The sequence below is a fragment of the Schistocerca nitens genome, chromosome 2 (genome assembly GCF_023898315.1).
Source record: "Schistocerca nitens isolate TAMUIC-IGC-003100 chromosome 2, iqSchNite1.1, whole genome shotgun sequence".
Taxonomy (NCBI): Eukaryota; Metazoa; Arthropoda; class Insecta; order Orthoptera; family Acrididae; genus Schistocerca; species Schistocerca nitens.
In genome coordinates, this window is record NC_064615.1 from 392479656 (window position 1) to 392498555 (window position 18900).

At 38.3% G+C, this 18900-nt stretch overlaps 1 long non-coding RNA gene across 1 annotated transcript in view; it reads right to left on the reverse strand.

Moving 5' to 3' along the window:
• Positions 1-18900, reverse strand: part of LOC126234420 (uncharacterized) — a 391031-nt gene that overhangs the window by 122390 nt on the left and 249741 nt on the right. The window lies entirely within an intron of this gene.

The window sequence follows — 18900 nt, forward strand, 5'->3', positions numbered from 1 at the left end:
CTCAGTAGTTGACAATAAATGTCATCAATGACGGTTACGCCCCGGGGAAGTAATTCGTAGTAGATCACACAGTCGCTGTTCCACCAGATGTATAACATTATGTTTTGTGGATGGACAGAGGTCTTCTAGGGGACTTGCTGCTTTGTTTGGGCTCAATCATTATTTTCCTTTCTTTCTTATGTTAGCATAAAGACACTATTTCTCATCACCGTTAACGATACAGGACAGGAATAGTCGGTGTTGTCACGAACCAATTGATGATCAACAAGCAGAGATGCACATATGGCCATCCAAGGATTTTGTGATTTAGGCTCAGAGCGTGCGGTACCCATACCCACGACTTCCCAATTGCATGAAAATGTCTCCCAGTAGTGGAATGATCATGGTTCATCACATCTGCCAGTTCTCGAGTGCACAGACGTGGATCACTGTGGCTTAATCCGCTTAAACGTTCTTCATTAAATCCCGAAATTTTCCTGAACATGGAGAGTCACTAATGTGAAAACGATCCTCCTTAAAACGAGAAAACAATTTTCTTGCCATGCTCTGTCTAATGACATTATCCAGATACATGGAGCAATTGTTTCTGGCTGCCTCCGCTGCCGTCACTTCTCTACTCAACTCAAACAGAAGAATATGCCGGAAATGTTCCGATTTCTCCACTTGGCACTCCATTTTCTAGCGTCCACAACTCCACTCACTATCCACAAATGACAAAATGACAATACGTAAATTCAAATAGCAACAGTGAACTACAAACAGAAATGGCAATCGATAAATAAACCCATAGCAGCGGGAATGCGAACATGCAAGACAAAAAACGCTGCGAACCTATACACCATTATTTATGACAGAAATAATGAATACTCGTCTTATGCATTAAACTGGAAATATGAGGACCATAAATGGCCACTGTGGACGAAGACAACTGCTGCGCAGGTTAACAATCAGGGCTTACAGCTGCTTCCCTAATGAATTCGGAACATACACTCCTGGAAATTGAAATAAGAACACCGTGAATTCATTGTCCCAGGAAGGGGAAACTTTATTGACACATTCCTGGGGTCAGATACATCACATGATAACACTGACAGAACCACAGGCACATAGACACAGGCAACAGAGCATGCACAATGTCGGCACTAGTACAGTGTATATCCACCTTTCGCAGCAATGCAGGCTGCTATTCTCCCATGGAGACGATCGTAGAGATGCTGGATGTAGGCCTGTGGAACGGCTAGCCATGCCATTTCCACCTGGCGCCTCAGTTGGACCAGCGTTCGTGCTGGACGTGCAGACCGCGTGAGACGACGCTTCATCCAGTCCCAAACATGCTCAATGGGGGACAGATCCGGAGATCTTGCTGGCCAGGGTAGTTGACTTACACCTTCTAGAGCACGTTGGGTGGCACGGGATACATGCGGACGTGCATTGTCCTGTTGGAACAGCAAGTTCCCTTGCCGGTCTAGGAATGGTAGAACGATGGGTTCGATGACGGTTTGGATGTACCGTGCACTATTCAGTGTCCCCTCGACGATCACCAGTGGTGTACGGCCAGTGTAGGAGATCGCTCCCCACACCATGATGCCGGATGTTGGCCCTGTGTGCCTCGGTCGTATGCAGTCCTGATTGTGGCGCTCTCCTGCACGGCGCCAAACACGCATACGACCATCATTGGCACCAAGGCAGAAGCGACTCTCATCGCTGAAGACGACACGTCTCCATTCGTCCCTCCATTCACGCCTGTCGCGACACCACTGGAGGCGGGCTGCACGATGTTGGGGCGTGAGCGGAAGACGGCCTAACGGTGTGCGGGACCGTAGCCCAGCTTCATGGAGACGGTTGCGAATGGTCCTCGCCGATACCCCAGGAGCAACAGTGTCCCTAATTTGCTGGGAAGTGGCGGTGCGGTCCCCTACGGCACTGCGTAAGATCCTACGGTCTTGGTGTGCATACGTGCGTCGCTGCGGTCCGGTCCCAGGTCGACGGGCACGTGCACCTTCCGCCGACCACTGGCGACAACATCGATGTACTGTGGAGACCTCACGCCCCACGTGTTGAGCAATTTGGCGGTACGTCCACCCGGCCTCCCGCATGCCCACTATACGCCCTCGCTCAAAGTCCGTCAACTGCACATACGGTTCACGTCCACGCTGTCGCGGCATGCTACCAGTGTTAAAGACTGCGATGGAGCTCCGTATGCCACGGCAAACTGGCTGACACTGACGGCGGCGGTGCACAATTGCTGCGCAGCTAGCGCCATTCGACGGCCAACACCGCGGTTCCTGGTGTGTCCGCTGTGCCGTGCGTGTGATCATTGCTTGTACAGCCCTCTCGCAGTGTCCGGAGCAAGCATGGTGGGTCTGACACACCGGTGTCAATGTGTTCTTTTTTCCATTTCCAGGAGTGTAGATGCTGATGATTGTGGTAATGTAGATGTCGTCGTCATCGTCGTCGTCGTCGTTGTTGTTGAGGTTGATGTTGATATTGATGATGGTGGTGACGATGATGGATTTAGGAGATGCAACAGCATGGTCATCAGCATCCTTATTGGATGTCAACATACACATCTCGAGGTTTGAACTATGTCTGGTTTCAGAAGTGAAATTGCTGTTACGATTTCCCAGGAACACTCGTTAACCACTCACTCAGAGCTGCTCCTTAACAATTTAGGTAGGAAGCTCGACAATTCAGAAAAAATTTTAAAATGCTACTGTCATCTAGTCTGGTGGACACGTCTCCAGCTAAGACGTGAAACATACACTGCGTAACAGGTAACATTTTTTCGAAACTCCATAATTTTATACCATTGTGATGCATTTTTAAAATTTGACTCAAAGATTCCTACAACCTTTCTCTATTATAATGCAGAGGCGTGGCGACCTGCTATGCGACCCTGGGGCTCGGCAGTGCTTCAAACAGCTAGGAGTAGAGCATGCGAAAAAAAGGCAACCTCTCAGAAATTCATGTGAGGTGTAAAACGGGTTACTGATGTCACATGGACATCAAATTTCATCATGATTCTTCCCACAGCCTTCGTAGACGTGCCATATGATGGGAAGATGGTCACACTCCTCTCTTACTCACATTTCACCCCTTCATTTGATGCCTCAGCTATGGAGGCCAAAACCGCAACAGTCACCTTTGACATCACGCGGTTTTACTTTTAATGGCCGAGGGAAACATTTCAATACACCGCCGTTCGGAGCCGACACGAAATGTCCTCAGGAAGTGGCATAAAGGGCTATAATGAAACCGCTCCTTCCCTTAGGGCGTTGATATCCACACATTTCGCGCTCGAAATGTAGAGTTCGTAGTGCGATGACCAACAGAACGACGTTCCTGATTACGTTCGATGCAGCTGACACACCCCGGACCCCCGGACGATTCAACCTTTCTAGAAGGATATCGTCTGCCCGCAACCCCACTGAGGGTGGTCTCACTACTTTGGAGTACAATGAGGCCGCAATTTTAGCTCTGGTATACATGATAGAACAACTAGGCAACGTCGAAAATCATCCGACGGAATGGAGGACGAAAAACAGGAGGGCTGAAAAAACATAAACATCTTTTGCTGCTTCGGATCACGTTCAAATTTTGTCGAATGGTTTGGATGGTACCTACGGTTCCACCTGTACGCCAGAGAAACTACATTCCAAAGGGATCAGATCATTTTCAATACTGTCGCAGGTCCGCGATGTCCTTAGAGTAGGGGTATCAGCGGTTTAGATCGTTGTCAAGAACGTCCTGTTGGTCATCGCACTGTGAACTGTCGTTTCCGACCACTAAATGTGTGGGAACTAATGCCCAAAAGAAGGGGTGGCTTCGTTGACGCCCTTTATGCCACCTTCTGAGGGTATTTTGTGGCGATTCTGAGCAGTGGCGTGTCTGAAATGTTTCGCTCGGCCACTCATAACAAAACCAAGAAATATCACCGCTGGTGGTAGCAGCTCTGAGCTCCATCGCAGAGGCCTTCAAAGAAGGCATTAAATGCTGCTAAGAGGAGGTGCGACTGCCTTCCTATCGTGTGATTCGTCCACAAGGGCATTGGTCGGAATTATGGTAAACATTCTTGTGACGTCATTAGCCGACCATACACGTCACATGAACTTGTGAGCTGTGGCCTTTTTTCGCAGCTGTCGACATTTTGCTATTTGAAGCGTCGACGAGTCCTAGCCAGACGCCACAGGGCACCACACTTTCGCACCAATACTGAGCAAGGTTGTAGGCACATTTGAGCCCAAGCAACGTCGCCATAGGAGGTAGTTGCAGGTTTTCGAAATATTGATACTCTTTCCTTCCTTAGTGTATGTACGAGGGCTATTCCGAAAGTAAGGTCCGATAGGTCGCGAAATGGAAACCATGGTAAAAATCAAAAATGTTTTATTTGCAACAGTTAGATACACCTTGCAGCTACTTATCTCCATAGTCGCCGACCCGACTTAGACGTGTATCGTAGCGTTGTACCAACTTTCCCATACCCTCGCTATAGAAGGCAGCCGCCAGTGCTCTCCGCCAATTCTCTACGCTGGCCTACGGCTCGTTGTCTTGTGCCGAAATGTTGTCTTCATAACCAGCGGTTCATGTGACCAGAGCTGAAACTCAGAGGGAGACAATTACGGGCTGTTTTGTGGGTACTCTCACATTTCCATTTGAAAACGATGCAGGAGCATCTTCATTGCCCCTGCAGAATGCGGCTGAGAATTGTCTTGAAGACGAAACAGCACGACAGTTATGTAATGTTAGCTGCATAGCTTCAGGGGAAATTTCTCACCAGGCCCTCGTACTTGGCGGCAGACACTATTTTCTAGACATCTTTACGCACTCACTGCGAGCTCAGAAATGAGAAGAGCGACGTGATGCTAACTGGGGTTATACTAGAGACACTACCCAACACATCTGTGCAAAGCTTTATCGGATTTTCATAGTCGTTTCCATTTCGTGACCGATCGGACCTTACTTTCGGAATAGCCCTCGTAGTTAAAATACGTCGTAACGAAACTCTGTAGTCCACAAGCTTTTATATTAGTCGATAATACACCTAGCTGGAAGGGTTGTGTGTCTTATTCCTTATCTGGTGACTATCACTTTCTTCTATCGGTGTGGCTGCCATGAGGTCCTGACAAGGAAGAATAAATATCAATAAGCACTTGCCCTAACTTCAATGAGTCCCATAAATGAGGAGAGAACATATCGCCCTATGTTATAGCTGAATCGATCACCAAGAAGTGTTAGAACACCATAACAAATCTTTCGTGCCGAAGACTGTTGTGGGGCTGCACATGGCTTCGCAGAGGGGTGGAACATCGGACTAAAGTTTCCAGGCTCCACATGGATCCCACGACATATGTAGTTGCTGACGAGGCATGAACACCAACTGAACACCGCACAGTAACACTTGGGTGGTACTTATTGAGAAAAGACCAAACACTTTCCGCAGCCTGAAGCTAGGTAGAAGGCTGTTCTCTCTCGGAAACAATGCAATGCCAAAAACTTACCGAATTAACGCTAACTAGTGAGGACTATCCTGCTAGCTTCTGTAGCAATTTCTGTAGAATAACCATTGCTAGGTAACTGTTACTCGTTCGTGTGGAGGCTGTCGTCATAACGTCAGTCTGACAGTTGCGTCATTTTGCAGCATATTGGACAAATGGCAAATGCAGTGGTCCGATGGGCTACTGAGCAACATACGATCTCAAATCCTGCTACTGAGTGCATATGGACAGCGGCGGCTACATATAGAAGGCATCAGAGGATAACGTACAGGCCCCATGCAGGCAACTCCTTACGACATATTTCAGAAAGGCAAATCATGACGATGTGAGGTATCTACACTATTCGCAGAATTAAAGAATCACTTTTCGGAACCCAGTAATTACCACCCATTGCGACTGTTAAGTTTTAAAATTTGGCTCAAAGATGCGCAAAACTTTCCTTTGCAATTTCGTAAGAGTGTAGCTCCCTGCGACGTCATCCTTGGGCCTGACGACGCTTCACACAGCAAGGTATCGACACATGCGAAGAAAAGGTCATAGCTAAGAAGTACACGTGAAGCGTGGGTTAATTATGTCGCATCGTCACCAACCTTCACCAAAATTCTGCCCAACGTCACCGTGTGCGTGTCAGACGATGGAAAGTTCGTCACAGCCTCTTTACCCATATTTCACCCATTCTTATGACGCCTCTGCAATGGAGGTTAGAACCGAAACGCACAGCATTAACATCACGCCGTTTTATTATGAGTGGCGGAGGAAGACATTCTAGACACACCGACGTTCAGAATATCCACTTAAATGCCTCAGAGGCTGACACTAAGGGTTTAATTAAACACCCTTTTCCCCGGGGTGTTGATTCCCGCACATTTCGCGGTCGAAAAAGACATATCGCAGTGGGATGAGCAGCAGGCAGACTAACATCACAATCTTTGACACTGCTGACGCCCTCAGTCGTTTTCACGCTTTTCTAAGGACTTTGTGGGGCTGTATCCTCATTAAACGAGATCTAACTCCATTGCAGAGTAGCAATTTTTTTCCTCGTGTACAGGCTGGGAGCATTAGGGTCAGAGGGAAACACAAAATATAAGCGTTGAAAAAGCGTTAGCACCCTTTCCTGCTTTGGATGACATTCCAATTTCGTGCAATGGTTTTGAATGGTCCCTAATATTTCCAACCTGTACACGAGACCCAAACTTGTGGTCGCGCTGTGCTCCAAACAGGTGCGACCCATTTCGATGAGGATACTGCCCTACGAGGTCCTTAAAGTGGGTATGAAGCTCTCGAGGTTGTAAGCAGTGTCAAGGGTTGTGAAGAACGTCTTCCTTCAGCTCATCGCACTGCGAACTGTCGTTTCCGAAAGCGAAATGTGTGGGAAGCAATGCTCCACGTGGAGGGGTGGTTTCATTGAAGCCATTGATGTCAGCCCCTGAGGCCTTTACGAGCCGATTCTGACGTCGCTTATGCCGCCCTTGCGGCCTTTTAAAGCCGATCCCTAGTGTCACTGTGTGTGGAGTGTTTTCCTCAGCCACTCACAACAAAAGCGCGTAGTTCCAACGCTGGGCACCACAGCACTGAGGCCCGTCGCTGAGACGTCAAAAGAAGGGGTGAAATGTGAGTGAGAGGGGCTGTGACGACCTCACGAACGAGAGTCTCGTCCACGGTGGCATTAGGTAGGATTGTGGTGAAATTTGGTGTCATGTCAGTGTTGTGAATCATTAACCCACCTTATGCGTTGCATGAACCTCTGAGCTATTTTTTTGCGATTATCGACACCTTGCTGTTTGAAGCGTCATCGAGCTCGTAGGGTGACGTCACAGGGTGCCACACTTGTGCACTGTTACAGAGGAATTTGAACCAAATTTCAGACACGTGGGAATTGCAGGGTTTCTAAAAAGTGATCCTTTAATTCAGTTCCACAATGTATATCAACGTATACGAGGTGCGGCTAGAAAAAAACCGGACTGATGCTGGAAAAAACATTTATTTACAATTATTTACAATTTCATGTTATCTCCTTCAATGTACTCTCCTCCTCGGTCTCTACACCGCTCCATACGAATTTTCCACTGTTCATAGCAATGCTGCAGATCATTTTCGGTAAGTCCATACATTACTTCCGTCGCTTTTTCTTTTACTGCTTCAACAGTCTCAAATATAGTTCCTTTCAAAGCTGACTTGACTTTAGGGAAAAGAAAAAAGTCACAGGGGGCCAAATCAGGTGAGTAGGGTGGATGGTCTAAGATGGGAATGTTGTGTTTTGCCAAAAACGTCTTCACGGACAACGCACTGTGAGCTGGGGCATTGTCTTGGTGAAGGATCCATGACTTTTTTCTCCACAAATCGTTCCGTTTTCTCCGTACTCGCTCACGTAGGGTAGCCAGGACGCTAATGTAGTAATGCTGATTCACTGTTTGTCCCTCTGGTACCCAATCAATGTGCACAATCCCTTTTATGTCAAAAAAAAAACAATCATCATTGCCTTGAATTTCGATTTTGACATTCGTGCTTTTTTTTGTCGTGGAGAACCAGGAGTTTTCCAATGCATCGATTGGCGTTTAGTTTCGGGATCGTAAGTAAAAAACCACGATTCATCGCAAGTAATAACATTTTGTAAGAAGGTGGGATCACTTTCAATGTTTTCCAGGATGTCAGAACAAATCATTCTTCGGCGTTCCTTCTGTTCAATTGTGAGACACTTTGGAATCATTTTTGAACACACTTTGTTTATGTTGAAACTTTCATGAAGAATCTGCCTAACACTTTCCTTGTCAACTCCTGTTAACTCAGACACTGCTCTGATTGTTAAACGGCGATCTTGTCGAACAAGTTTACCGATTTTTTCAATGTTTAATCAGTTTTTGCTGACAATGGTCTGCCAGTGCGAGTGTCATCACTGGTGTCTTCGCGGCCATCTTTAAATCGTTTAAACCACTCAAACACTTGTGTTCGCGATAAACAATCATCGCCGTACACTTGTTGTAACATTACAAACGTTTCACTTGCAGATTTTCCTAGTTTGAAACAAAATTTGATGTTAACACGCTGTTCTTTCTGTACACTCAACATTTTCCGACCCACAGACAAAACGTCAACTACTTAAAACAGATGCCACGGGCAGACTGAGTGCAGGAGGCAGATGAAACTCGAGCAGTAGGCGGAGCGAGAGTCACGTGACAGGCCACGCGACTTTCAGCCTTATTGCATTCGTTTTATTGTTTCACCAGTACTAGTCCTGTTTTTTTCTAGTCACACCTCGTACACCTACACTTTCCAAGCCACTTTGAAGTGCATGACAGTGATTACCTCCCATTGTACTAGGTATTAGGGTTTCTTCCCCCTCCTTTCGCGTGTTTCGCGAAGAAAGGATGACCGATAAGTCATTTCTCCACGTTGTAATTGGTGAACGCTAGGATTCGTGATGACTGTGGAAGTAACAAAGGATGTTGTAGTTTATTTCGGAATTATTAGAGTTTTATGGGACACTTGGCATCTTCTGGCGCTGCCATTTCAGGTTTTTTCACCATCTCCGTGACGCACTCGATTGCTCAAGCAAACTTGTGGCCATTCGTACTGCCCTTCTCGTAAACGTTGAACATCTCATGTTACTGCTGTTTGATGTGGGTCCTACACATTTGAGCGATGTTATCCGGTGAGTTCTTGCAGTGTTTTGCGAGAAATCTTTTTTGTAATAAGTATTTTTTCAGTATTCTGTGCTAAATTCTCAAACTCAGAGATGATGCACATTTCTGTAATTCTAATAATTTATGGAGACACGTTCTTAGTCTCTATTATAAAGCACGTTTAATCAACATGTATCCTTTCTGACGCTGTTACTATTACAAAAGTCAGTGTATGTGAATATAATTAACATAAATAAATGCTAATGCTGCTATCAATCCGAAGGCTGGATCGAAAATCGCAGTGCTTTAGCACGCATGGTCCCATTAGAAGTCTTGTACACTTGCCTTCTTCTTACCTATGAGATAACATACTGCCAGTTCTCGCGTTTCAGGGATTTTATGGGATTTTAAAAAATAATTCTGCATTTAGTTACACGTTTCGTAATTATTATTAAAATCAATATGAGATAAAAATACAGTCTTGATTGCAGACATTTTTATTTTCAACTTTCAATGACGAGTTTCGTATGTGGTAGGCATCTTCAGAATTAGAAACTGGTCACGGCGCACGCCGTCCATAAAATATCATTTCATGATGTGAATACATCGGTAAAATGCGATTAGGATATCAAAAAATTGAAAATCCCAATACCTGTCAAATACATTCCTTACTCGTCGCCATGCGTAAATGACGCAACACAAGTTAGTAACAGATGCACAGCAGAGCTTCATGGAGAGGGAGCTTAACATCCTAATCACATTTTGCAGATGTATTCGCATAGTGTAGTCATTTTTATGGACGGCGTACGCGGTGACATATGTCTATATTCTAAATGCCTACGACAGGCGAAGCGCGTCATTGAAAGTTGAAAATAAAAAATTCCGCAACCAAGACTGTATTTTTATCTCTAATTTTACACTGGTTGCTGTATCAGCCGCAACGGTGAAATGGAAGAAATTTTAAAATGTAATATGTGATTTCGATACAACAAAACTGGTGTATTAGCTGGTAAAGGGCGACGATATCTGATCAACTGTTGAAAGAAATTCGTTTCTTGATTTGCATACAGCCTACATATCAAGAGACACTAATTTATATGTCCTAATGTTACTCTACCGGACACACTTTAATTTATTTCGAAAGTGTATTCAGTGAAGATGCTCGACGATTAAATGCCTTGAGAATAAAGAAAGTTTTAAATTGTTAACTCGCCTTAACTGTGTGGAACCAGGGTTTTACTGCGTTTTGAAATTTGATACTCGCTTTGCCAGTGGCACTTGCTCCTATACTGTATATAACATCTTCTTCAGGTGTCATGGTGTACTTTGATTTTTTAAAATGAGCCCTTGTGAATGGCGTTTTCGCTAAAGCATCGACTATTTAATTACATTTAACGTTAACATGTCTCTTAATGTGACAAATTTACTTTCTTCCGAGATTTCGATTCCTTCGATTCCTTTTCATGAGAAGAGCTGGTATCTTTGATCATGCTGCTAGCTGCTGATTTCTTTTCTTTTTTTTTTTACTCTGGGTTACATATTTAATTTATAGCTACAAGTCCTGGAGTATGATCGACAAAAGACTTAGAACCTTCATTAGGAAGCGAAATCAAATGTAACCAGAGCTTGGACATCGGACTACGAACCCCATTCTGCAGTTACCTCTCTTTCTCGAACCATCAGTATATATCTCGAGATACCCTGAGAAGTTATAAGTAATTCAGTTATTTGCTAATTATGGACTTCCATCGAACTTTTTGGAAAGTGGGAAACGGTGGCTATTGTTGTTATTTCGTTATATTGGTAATCGGAATTAGGATACGTTCATGGTTTTGAATTTATGAAACTGGTACATAATTGTAGTTTTTTGGCCTGTGTTTATTTTTTGTCCATGTATTTCTTCAAAAGGAAATCTCTGAAGTTTCCTATTACTGTTTGGTCGAATGTAAAACGTCTTTTAGGAGCAATATGTCACTCGTTAATTTACTTGGTATGGCGTTGTGCATTTCTACAGCTTCTGCTAACAATGCCGTTGTGCGCTTAGCTCGCAAGCAAGTAATGACACAAGTGAGTTGCATTTTTTCTAGTTAAAAAATGCTTCCCTGTTGTTTCTCCTCAACAACAAACAACCATAGTTGATTTTAGATCTGATTAGAATCTTGCATGTTAAGAACAGAATATTACGTTGAGTACCTCACCATACTTTTCTAACCGAGCGCATCGCATCGTACAAGGCAGGATATCTTCCATGAGACATGCACAATACCACAATATGAGAGGAATGAGCTGGACAGTTAGTTACACTCTTGACTGAGAAACTCTGGTCGTTTACTCACATATGTGTTAGTCCCTGTGGAATCCTTCACCTGGTAAGTTAACAATTGTACTGAGAACTTAAAGTGATAAGCCTTTAGGGTGTCACCATCTTTCCAGCGAAGGCATTGCTGATCGAATTACTCTCCTGTTTCCTTCAACAGTTGTAGAAGATGAACATACATGCCCTATTAGTTATCATGGAGTACTTGAATAGCAGCCTAGTTCCCATGTACACTGTGTAAACATTGAACAATAGTGGGATTAATATCGATCCCTGCAGAAGGCCAACAGTGACTTACCTTGGACCTACAGTTTCATAATCTAGGTGCAAGAGGACAATCTTTATAAAGAAAAATTTGCTTTTACCACCAAGTAAGTTGTAGAGCAGTTCACTATCTTATCATTTTTAGCAATAATAAGGGAATAATAATACTATCATATGTCCCTTTATTAATCGTAAACATGGCTGTAACAAACTATCTTTTTTCAAATGATCTTGTTATATCTAAATAAATAATGTCAAATTGTCTAATGTAGAACGATCTTTTCTAAAACTATTTCGATAGTCTGGGAGTACATTGTTGGTTTCAAGTTGATTTTTGTTTAATCATTCTACGATTTTCGCAGTGGAAGACGAGAGTGCTGTCGACCTGTAGGCACCAGACGCAAGATCGTTCATACACTTTGGGAAATGGACAGTATAACCCTATTCTATTGTTAATTTCCAGCAAGCATTCTTTTGCAGTTCTGATAATTTGCTTACCATTGTGTATTAAATCTTGTTCACTTCTAGCGCTGCCTGTGCTGTGCAGGTTACAGCAAAGGACAGTGCTTTACTAGTAAATAAAGAGTGTACAACATGAGTTGATACTTCTGCTGGAGCAACAAAAGATACTGAGGGATGTGGTATATTGTCTTGGAATATGTATGGTGTGTTAATAGTTTCTTGATTCCTATACAGAGGAGCTTAATACTTCTCCATATATCTGCAACATTAGCATCTTTATGTAATGTCGTCACTTACTTCGAAATAACATAAGAGAAGTGTCAACGTGACCCATGGTACAAGTTTGTTCTTAGAACTTTAAAAAAGCTTAAGTGGTTTTACGTGTGTTTACCCAAATGAAAAGTTCCTAACGATTGACAGAAAGTCAACGAGAAACAAAGGTAATATCTAGTGTCCCCCAAGTAAGTGTTACAGGTCCTCTGATGTTTTTATCTGTGTAAACGATTTGGGTGACAATCTGAGTACCCCTCATAGATTGTTTGCAGACAATGCTGTCATTTACCATTTTGTAAAGTCATAAGATGATCAATACAAATTGCATAATCATTTATACTTAACTATATCTCTATATATCTGCGAAGTTAGTGTTTTTATTTAATGTCGTTCAGCTCTCTTTCTCCTGGGTGACAAGGAGAATGCATGGTGAGTAACACTCCCCACAGCACAGGACGTCACTGATGAACGGACCGTCAGTAGATGGTTGTATACTAATACTCCTGAGCTAGTTTACTGTCTACTATTGCTCGCTAGTCTAGCTGGAGGCCGTTAATTTTGTGGCGGCACATAAACTCCACCATTCAAGTGCTTCAAACACATACAAGGCAGCCATAAATTACTGCCATGCGGTGCAGAGTCAGCTGGGGCATACCTTAGGAGCCGTTAACGTTCGAAAACTTCCCTGGGAGGAAAGTTGGGTATTTACATACGTCTTGTAAGTGCGTCGTAAACCAATGAAGACAGCACACACGCTGTGGACGTATTTAATTGCTGTGGAGGTCGATAGAGTAGGAAAAGGACAGAGCCCAGAAGAAAGGCATGGATATCACTTTCTGACGATTTGATCGTTATATGCATAGAGTTTTGATAAACACCTGATACATCATAAGATTCAAAACTTTTGGGTGGTTTTATGTAAAACTCTCGCTATATGAGTAGTATGTGAATGGGAGTTCTGGAACAGAGAGCACATTTTCTTAAAAACTTCTCGATATGAAGAAAAGATTTTAGTTTTGTTGTTTCACGCATTCAAAGTTTTATGTATATCAATTAAGGATATTTTCGTTTATTTAAAAATAAAAAGTCTAATAAAAGTTTTTCTTAATAACCAAGCTCTCCAAGATCGTGATAATCTATACCCACAAATGAAAGTTTCATTTTCTTAAAAAAAAGGAAGTCTGATAAATTTTTTATTTATAAATAATGTCTGTCAAACATTGTCTATCTATATCCCATAATTAAATTATAAACGATTTAATTTTTTCTATATAAATAAAAGCAAAACAAAATTTACTCCAAAACTGATTTTAAAACTATTGTAAAGAAAAACATACATTTAGTTATACAAATTTACAAAATTACTGTAAAGAAAATGGATATTTAATGTAATTATACAACATCAATATGAAGTTGTGGTTTATTTTAATATGAAAAAAAGGAAGAAGAGAGAACTAAGATATAAAAATGCAAAAGAACTTCAAATAATTTGTAAAACGAGAAATTTAAAAAAATACTCTAAACTTAAAAAAGGAAAATTAATTGGTCTTATTTTAAATCCCAATGACAATATTACGAATAATGATAACTAATTATTCTTCTTATACCGATTTATGAAAAGAAGTTAAAGATAAAAAACTGTAATTATGTGAAAAACACAGATCAAAAATGTTTTATTTATTCAATGAACTTGCTTTATATCCAGCAAATGATCATGTGAAAAGGGTTAATTAATATAAGAATACTTGCTAAGAAATGGGTGAAATTTTTGAAAAAGAGAAAATTAATTTTCTTGTTCAACTAACAGATATTCCACAATTAGGAAGGAAATCGAATATTTCTATTAATGATTATGCTTATAATGAAAAATTCATTGTATATCATCTTTAACATACAGCAAATAAACAAGAAAAACATGTTAACCTTCTTTTAACTTGAGAAGAAAGTAACTCTCCATATTCTTGGTTAAAAATCTATCTAGATTAATGAGTTCACAAACAAGTGAACACAATGGAAAAATTTACGCTGGTGTAGACGTTTAAGAATTTTCACTATCTGAAAAACTAAACAAAAATAAAACGTTTGTAAGGAATGTAAAAAAGTAAAAATACTTATACCTGCAGAAGGTAAAAACATTGGACTAAAAATTATGATAATTCATTAAGAGTATCTTTTGCAATTTATACAGACTTCAAATGTCCTTTAAAAGAATCTAGCACTTGTCAAGTAAATCCTGAAAGAGTGTATAACAATAAAGATCAAAAGAATACACCATTTTTTTGTTATTATCCTAAATATTCTAACAATGATTATAAACAACCTATTATGTATATTGGTAAAGATACAGCAAAAAGATTCGTTGGAATGTTAAAACAAGAATGTACAGAAATTGCTGAAATATACGGCCAAAAAATTGCAATGGCCATGACAAATGAATGTAAAATAAATGATAAAAATTGAAACTATTGTTGTATTTGTGAAAAGGAATTTACCAAAGGAGGAAGAAAGTAAGAGATAATTGTTATGTTATGTAATGGGATAATATCAAGGAATTGCTCATGAAGATTGTGCTCTTAATTACCAAAGTCCTAATTTTATTCCAGTTTATGTGCATAATTTAGCAAATTACAATGATAATTTACTTATCAAAGAATCAGCAATATATAATTAAGATATTAATGCTATTCCAAATAATGAATCGAAATATTTTTCATTCAGTAAAGATGTCGAAGTCAGATTAACATTAAGATTTTTGGTTGCATTTAAATTTATGGTATGCAAAATTAATAGATTTCTTTTAAAATTACAAAAGTACAATTTAGATGCAAAAAATATTTCAAACTAAATTTAATGATTAAAAAAAGGAGTATATACTTATGAATATATGAATTGTGAAGAAAAATTAAAACAAACAAAATTATGTAATAAAGAATATTTTTATTGTACATTCAAAAATCAAATATTTGTGATGAATATTATAATCATTCACAATTAGTGTAGAAAAGATTCATATCAAAATTTAGATAAATATACAAAATTACAAATAAATCTGATGTTTTAATTCTACCAGATATTTTTAAAAATTTTAGAGCTACATGTATTAAATCACATAATCTCATTCCATCTTGGTATTTTACAGCACCTGGTTTATCTTGGGAGGCTACATTAAAAATTCCAAAACTTTAATTAGCTTTTATTTGATTATTATGATATGCTTTCATTTCATGAAATATGAATTCCATGTGAACTTGCTCAAGCATTAAGAGACATGCTAAATCACAAAATAAATTTTTGCAAAAATTTAAGTCAGATAAAAAATCTAATTATGTGGCATATTTAGATGAAAATAATTCATATGGTTATCCAACATCTTAATTTTACCATTTAAAAATTTTGTTTGGTTGGATCCAAATATTTTAAGTCTAAGAAATACTTAAAATACGAGTGATAAGAAATCTGGTTATATTCTAGAAGTCGATTTACAATACTCAAAAAATTACACGATTTAAACAAAGATTTATCATTAGCACCAAAGGGAGGAAATAAGTTGTTAACAACATGAATAATAAAGAAAATATGTTTTAAATTATAGAAATCACAAAAAAAGTTTAAATCTTGGTTCAAAACTAACAAAAAATTGCGGAATATCATCGTTTGAAAAATCACATTACTTGAAAGAAATGTATTGATTTCAACACAGATACGAGAAAAATGCAGGTAATGCATTTGAAAGTTATTGAAGAATTCAGTATTTGCAAAAATGGTGGAAAATATTATAATTGACAAAATATTAAAATAACAACAGGTTCATTAAAATATATATGTATTGCAAAAATATGTATCTATATTTCGAAACCAAACTATGAATGTATTACTTTATTTCCATAAAATATAGTTACAGATCATATGAAAAAATAGTACTGAAGTTAATTAAACCAAATTACCTTGGAATGCGTTTTCTAGATATTTTAAAAATAAAAATGTATGATTGGTGAAAATATTGATGTATGTTAATGGATACAAATTCTTTTATTAATGATTTATAAAACAAGATTTTTATAAAGATATGAAATCTATAATCAAATAATTTGACTCTGTGTAATAGGCTGCATGTGCGCAACTTCACTCCTGACATCCATGGCAAGGTCTATCTTTGGAATGACAACACAATGCAATGAGGTACAGATGGGCCCAACAACAGTTGAATGGACTGCTTTTAACAAATTTACTTTTTTCTTTCAAAGTGAACATATATCTTCAATTCTTTGCCTCGCATTTTCAATTGTTAATCTATGAGGATTATATGTTTCTGTAAATTTTGTACACTTCAAACAGTAGATACTGTAATTATTCTCCAGTTTCAATAAAAAATTATTAAATTAAAAATTTCACCAATTACGATTAACTTTACGTCAACTGCAGCGGTTTTAACAAGTTTCTTTTTTAATCTTATAATTAGAAAATTGTTTTGTGCCATATTTTTGTATTGCCAAAATATCTAAATTATTGAATGATAATTCTTTCTTTATGTTTTTGTCAACAAAATCATTTTCTAAGAATAAATACAGACTCTAAATTGATCAGTTTCTGTTCACCTCCAGTCATAAAGTTAAATTCAGTTAATTATCATATACCTTATCTTTAAGATTTTTAACTCATTTAAGTATGCTGTTAAATTTGTCTTTGAGTTATAATCTGAAAAAAATTTTTCTGCTTCCTTTTTGTGAAGTGATTTTCTTAGATTAGTTTTATTAAGTATATCCTTACATTTCAATCCATTTTATTACCATGATTATTCAACTGCTTTAAAATACTTATATATTCAGCTTTTGTAACATATTCTTTATCTAAGATTTGTTTAGTAGCAGCATCGTAACCTGTTAATGGATTTTTATACCCTTATACTTCTATCTGTAAAATAATATATAAATCACTTGTTTTAAAATGCTACAGAAGTCCGTATGAAAGTACTTAACTATATTTTCTAATTTTTGGTAAAATAATACTTCTACATTAACTGCTCCAACTGATGCTACTTTATTGTGTAATTCTCCATTAAATCGTTTACTTACTGTATTTCCAAAATTAGCCGTTTATTAAATTTCAAATCTCATTAAACATATAATTGATATTTAGTAGTTTTAAAACAAATTTAAAAAAATGTCTGCAGATAAACTTGAAAAATTTTCTATCCTTTCGATCTAATAAGATAACCAAATTTTTCCTATATTATTTACTAGTTTTTACGTATATCTTCTTCAAAGGAATGAAAAAAAAATTTTACACTTAAAGTAACAAATCCAATGAGTACCAACGTTATCAGATGTACCTCAACTTATATTTCAAAATTTTAAATTTTTTGGCTTATCAGATAATTCATCAAAAATGAAAGTGCCATAAAAATTTAATTTTTTATTATTTAACTAATTCGTCTATGTTAAAGTTAGATAAAGGTTATTACATTTTTTCTCCTTTATTTCATCCTTTGTATGCCAGTTCCTCCCTTTCCTATGCTAAATGATGTCGTATTTTGTTCTTATAATTGATTATCAGCTTATTCTTGCACACGCAATTGTTGCAGATGTCATAGCACCCCAAGATAAAAGCGGTAACCTGATTGATAATAAAGTTTGACATGCAAGTTTACCATTTTTTTCCCAATAGGTATACTTAATTTTATAGGTATATTTCCACCAGTTTTTAACTCTTTTTTGCATCACTTAGAACTGATCAATACTTTTTAATTCTTCTTAATCCAAATTAACTTTAAGCAATTTCCGTTTTATTTCACCATTTGGTAGCAAAGTATAATCAATTGAAAAGTTATCCTTTTATATAGATTAGAAATCAATCAAAATTTTTTTAGGAGTACCTCATCCTTTATCATCAATATTTAAAGCAATTCCTTATATTCATTTTGCATACATTGTTCCTCTAAATGCTGTTGCAGCTATTGTTTCTCTATCTGAAGAATTGTTAGAATAATTTTTTTCAATGAACAGATGTTATTTATCTGCTTCATGTCTTTTACCTATATCTTTATTACATCTGTAAGCAATATAATGTTTTTTACAAGCTTTTTCTAATGGATTAATTCTTTTATCGCCTCTTGCTAATATTTCTTAAATTTTGTGTAATTGAGTGTGTAATTCAAATTGTATTTGGTTAATTATCGCATTAACTAATCCTTTTCCCTATTTTTCAGTTTTCCAAATGGTAAGTGGTAAATTATTCAAATGTCTAGTTAAAAAAGGACTTCCTGTCAGCTCATTAATAACAAAATCAATATGTTTAATTTTAAACACTTTACTTTTTCCAACTTTTTCATTACGATAATTTTTATTTCCACTTAATTCTTCTCCATGGACAACAGTTAATCTATCGATTAAATTGTGGAGATCAATCATCCAAATACATTTGATGATTTATCTGAATAATTTTTAATTAAATCTTCACCCAATTACGCTTC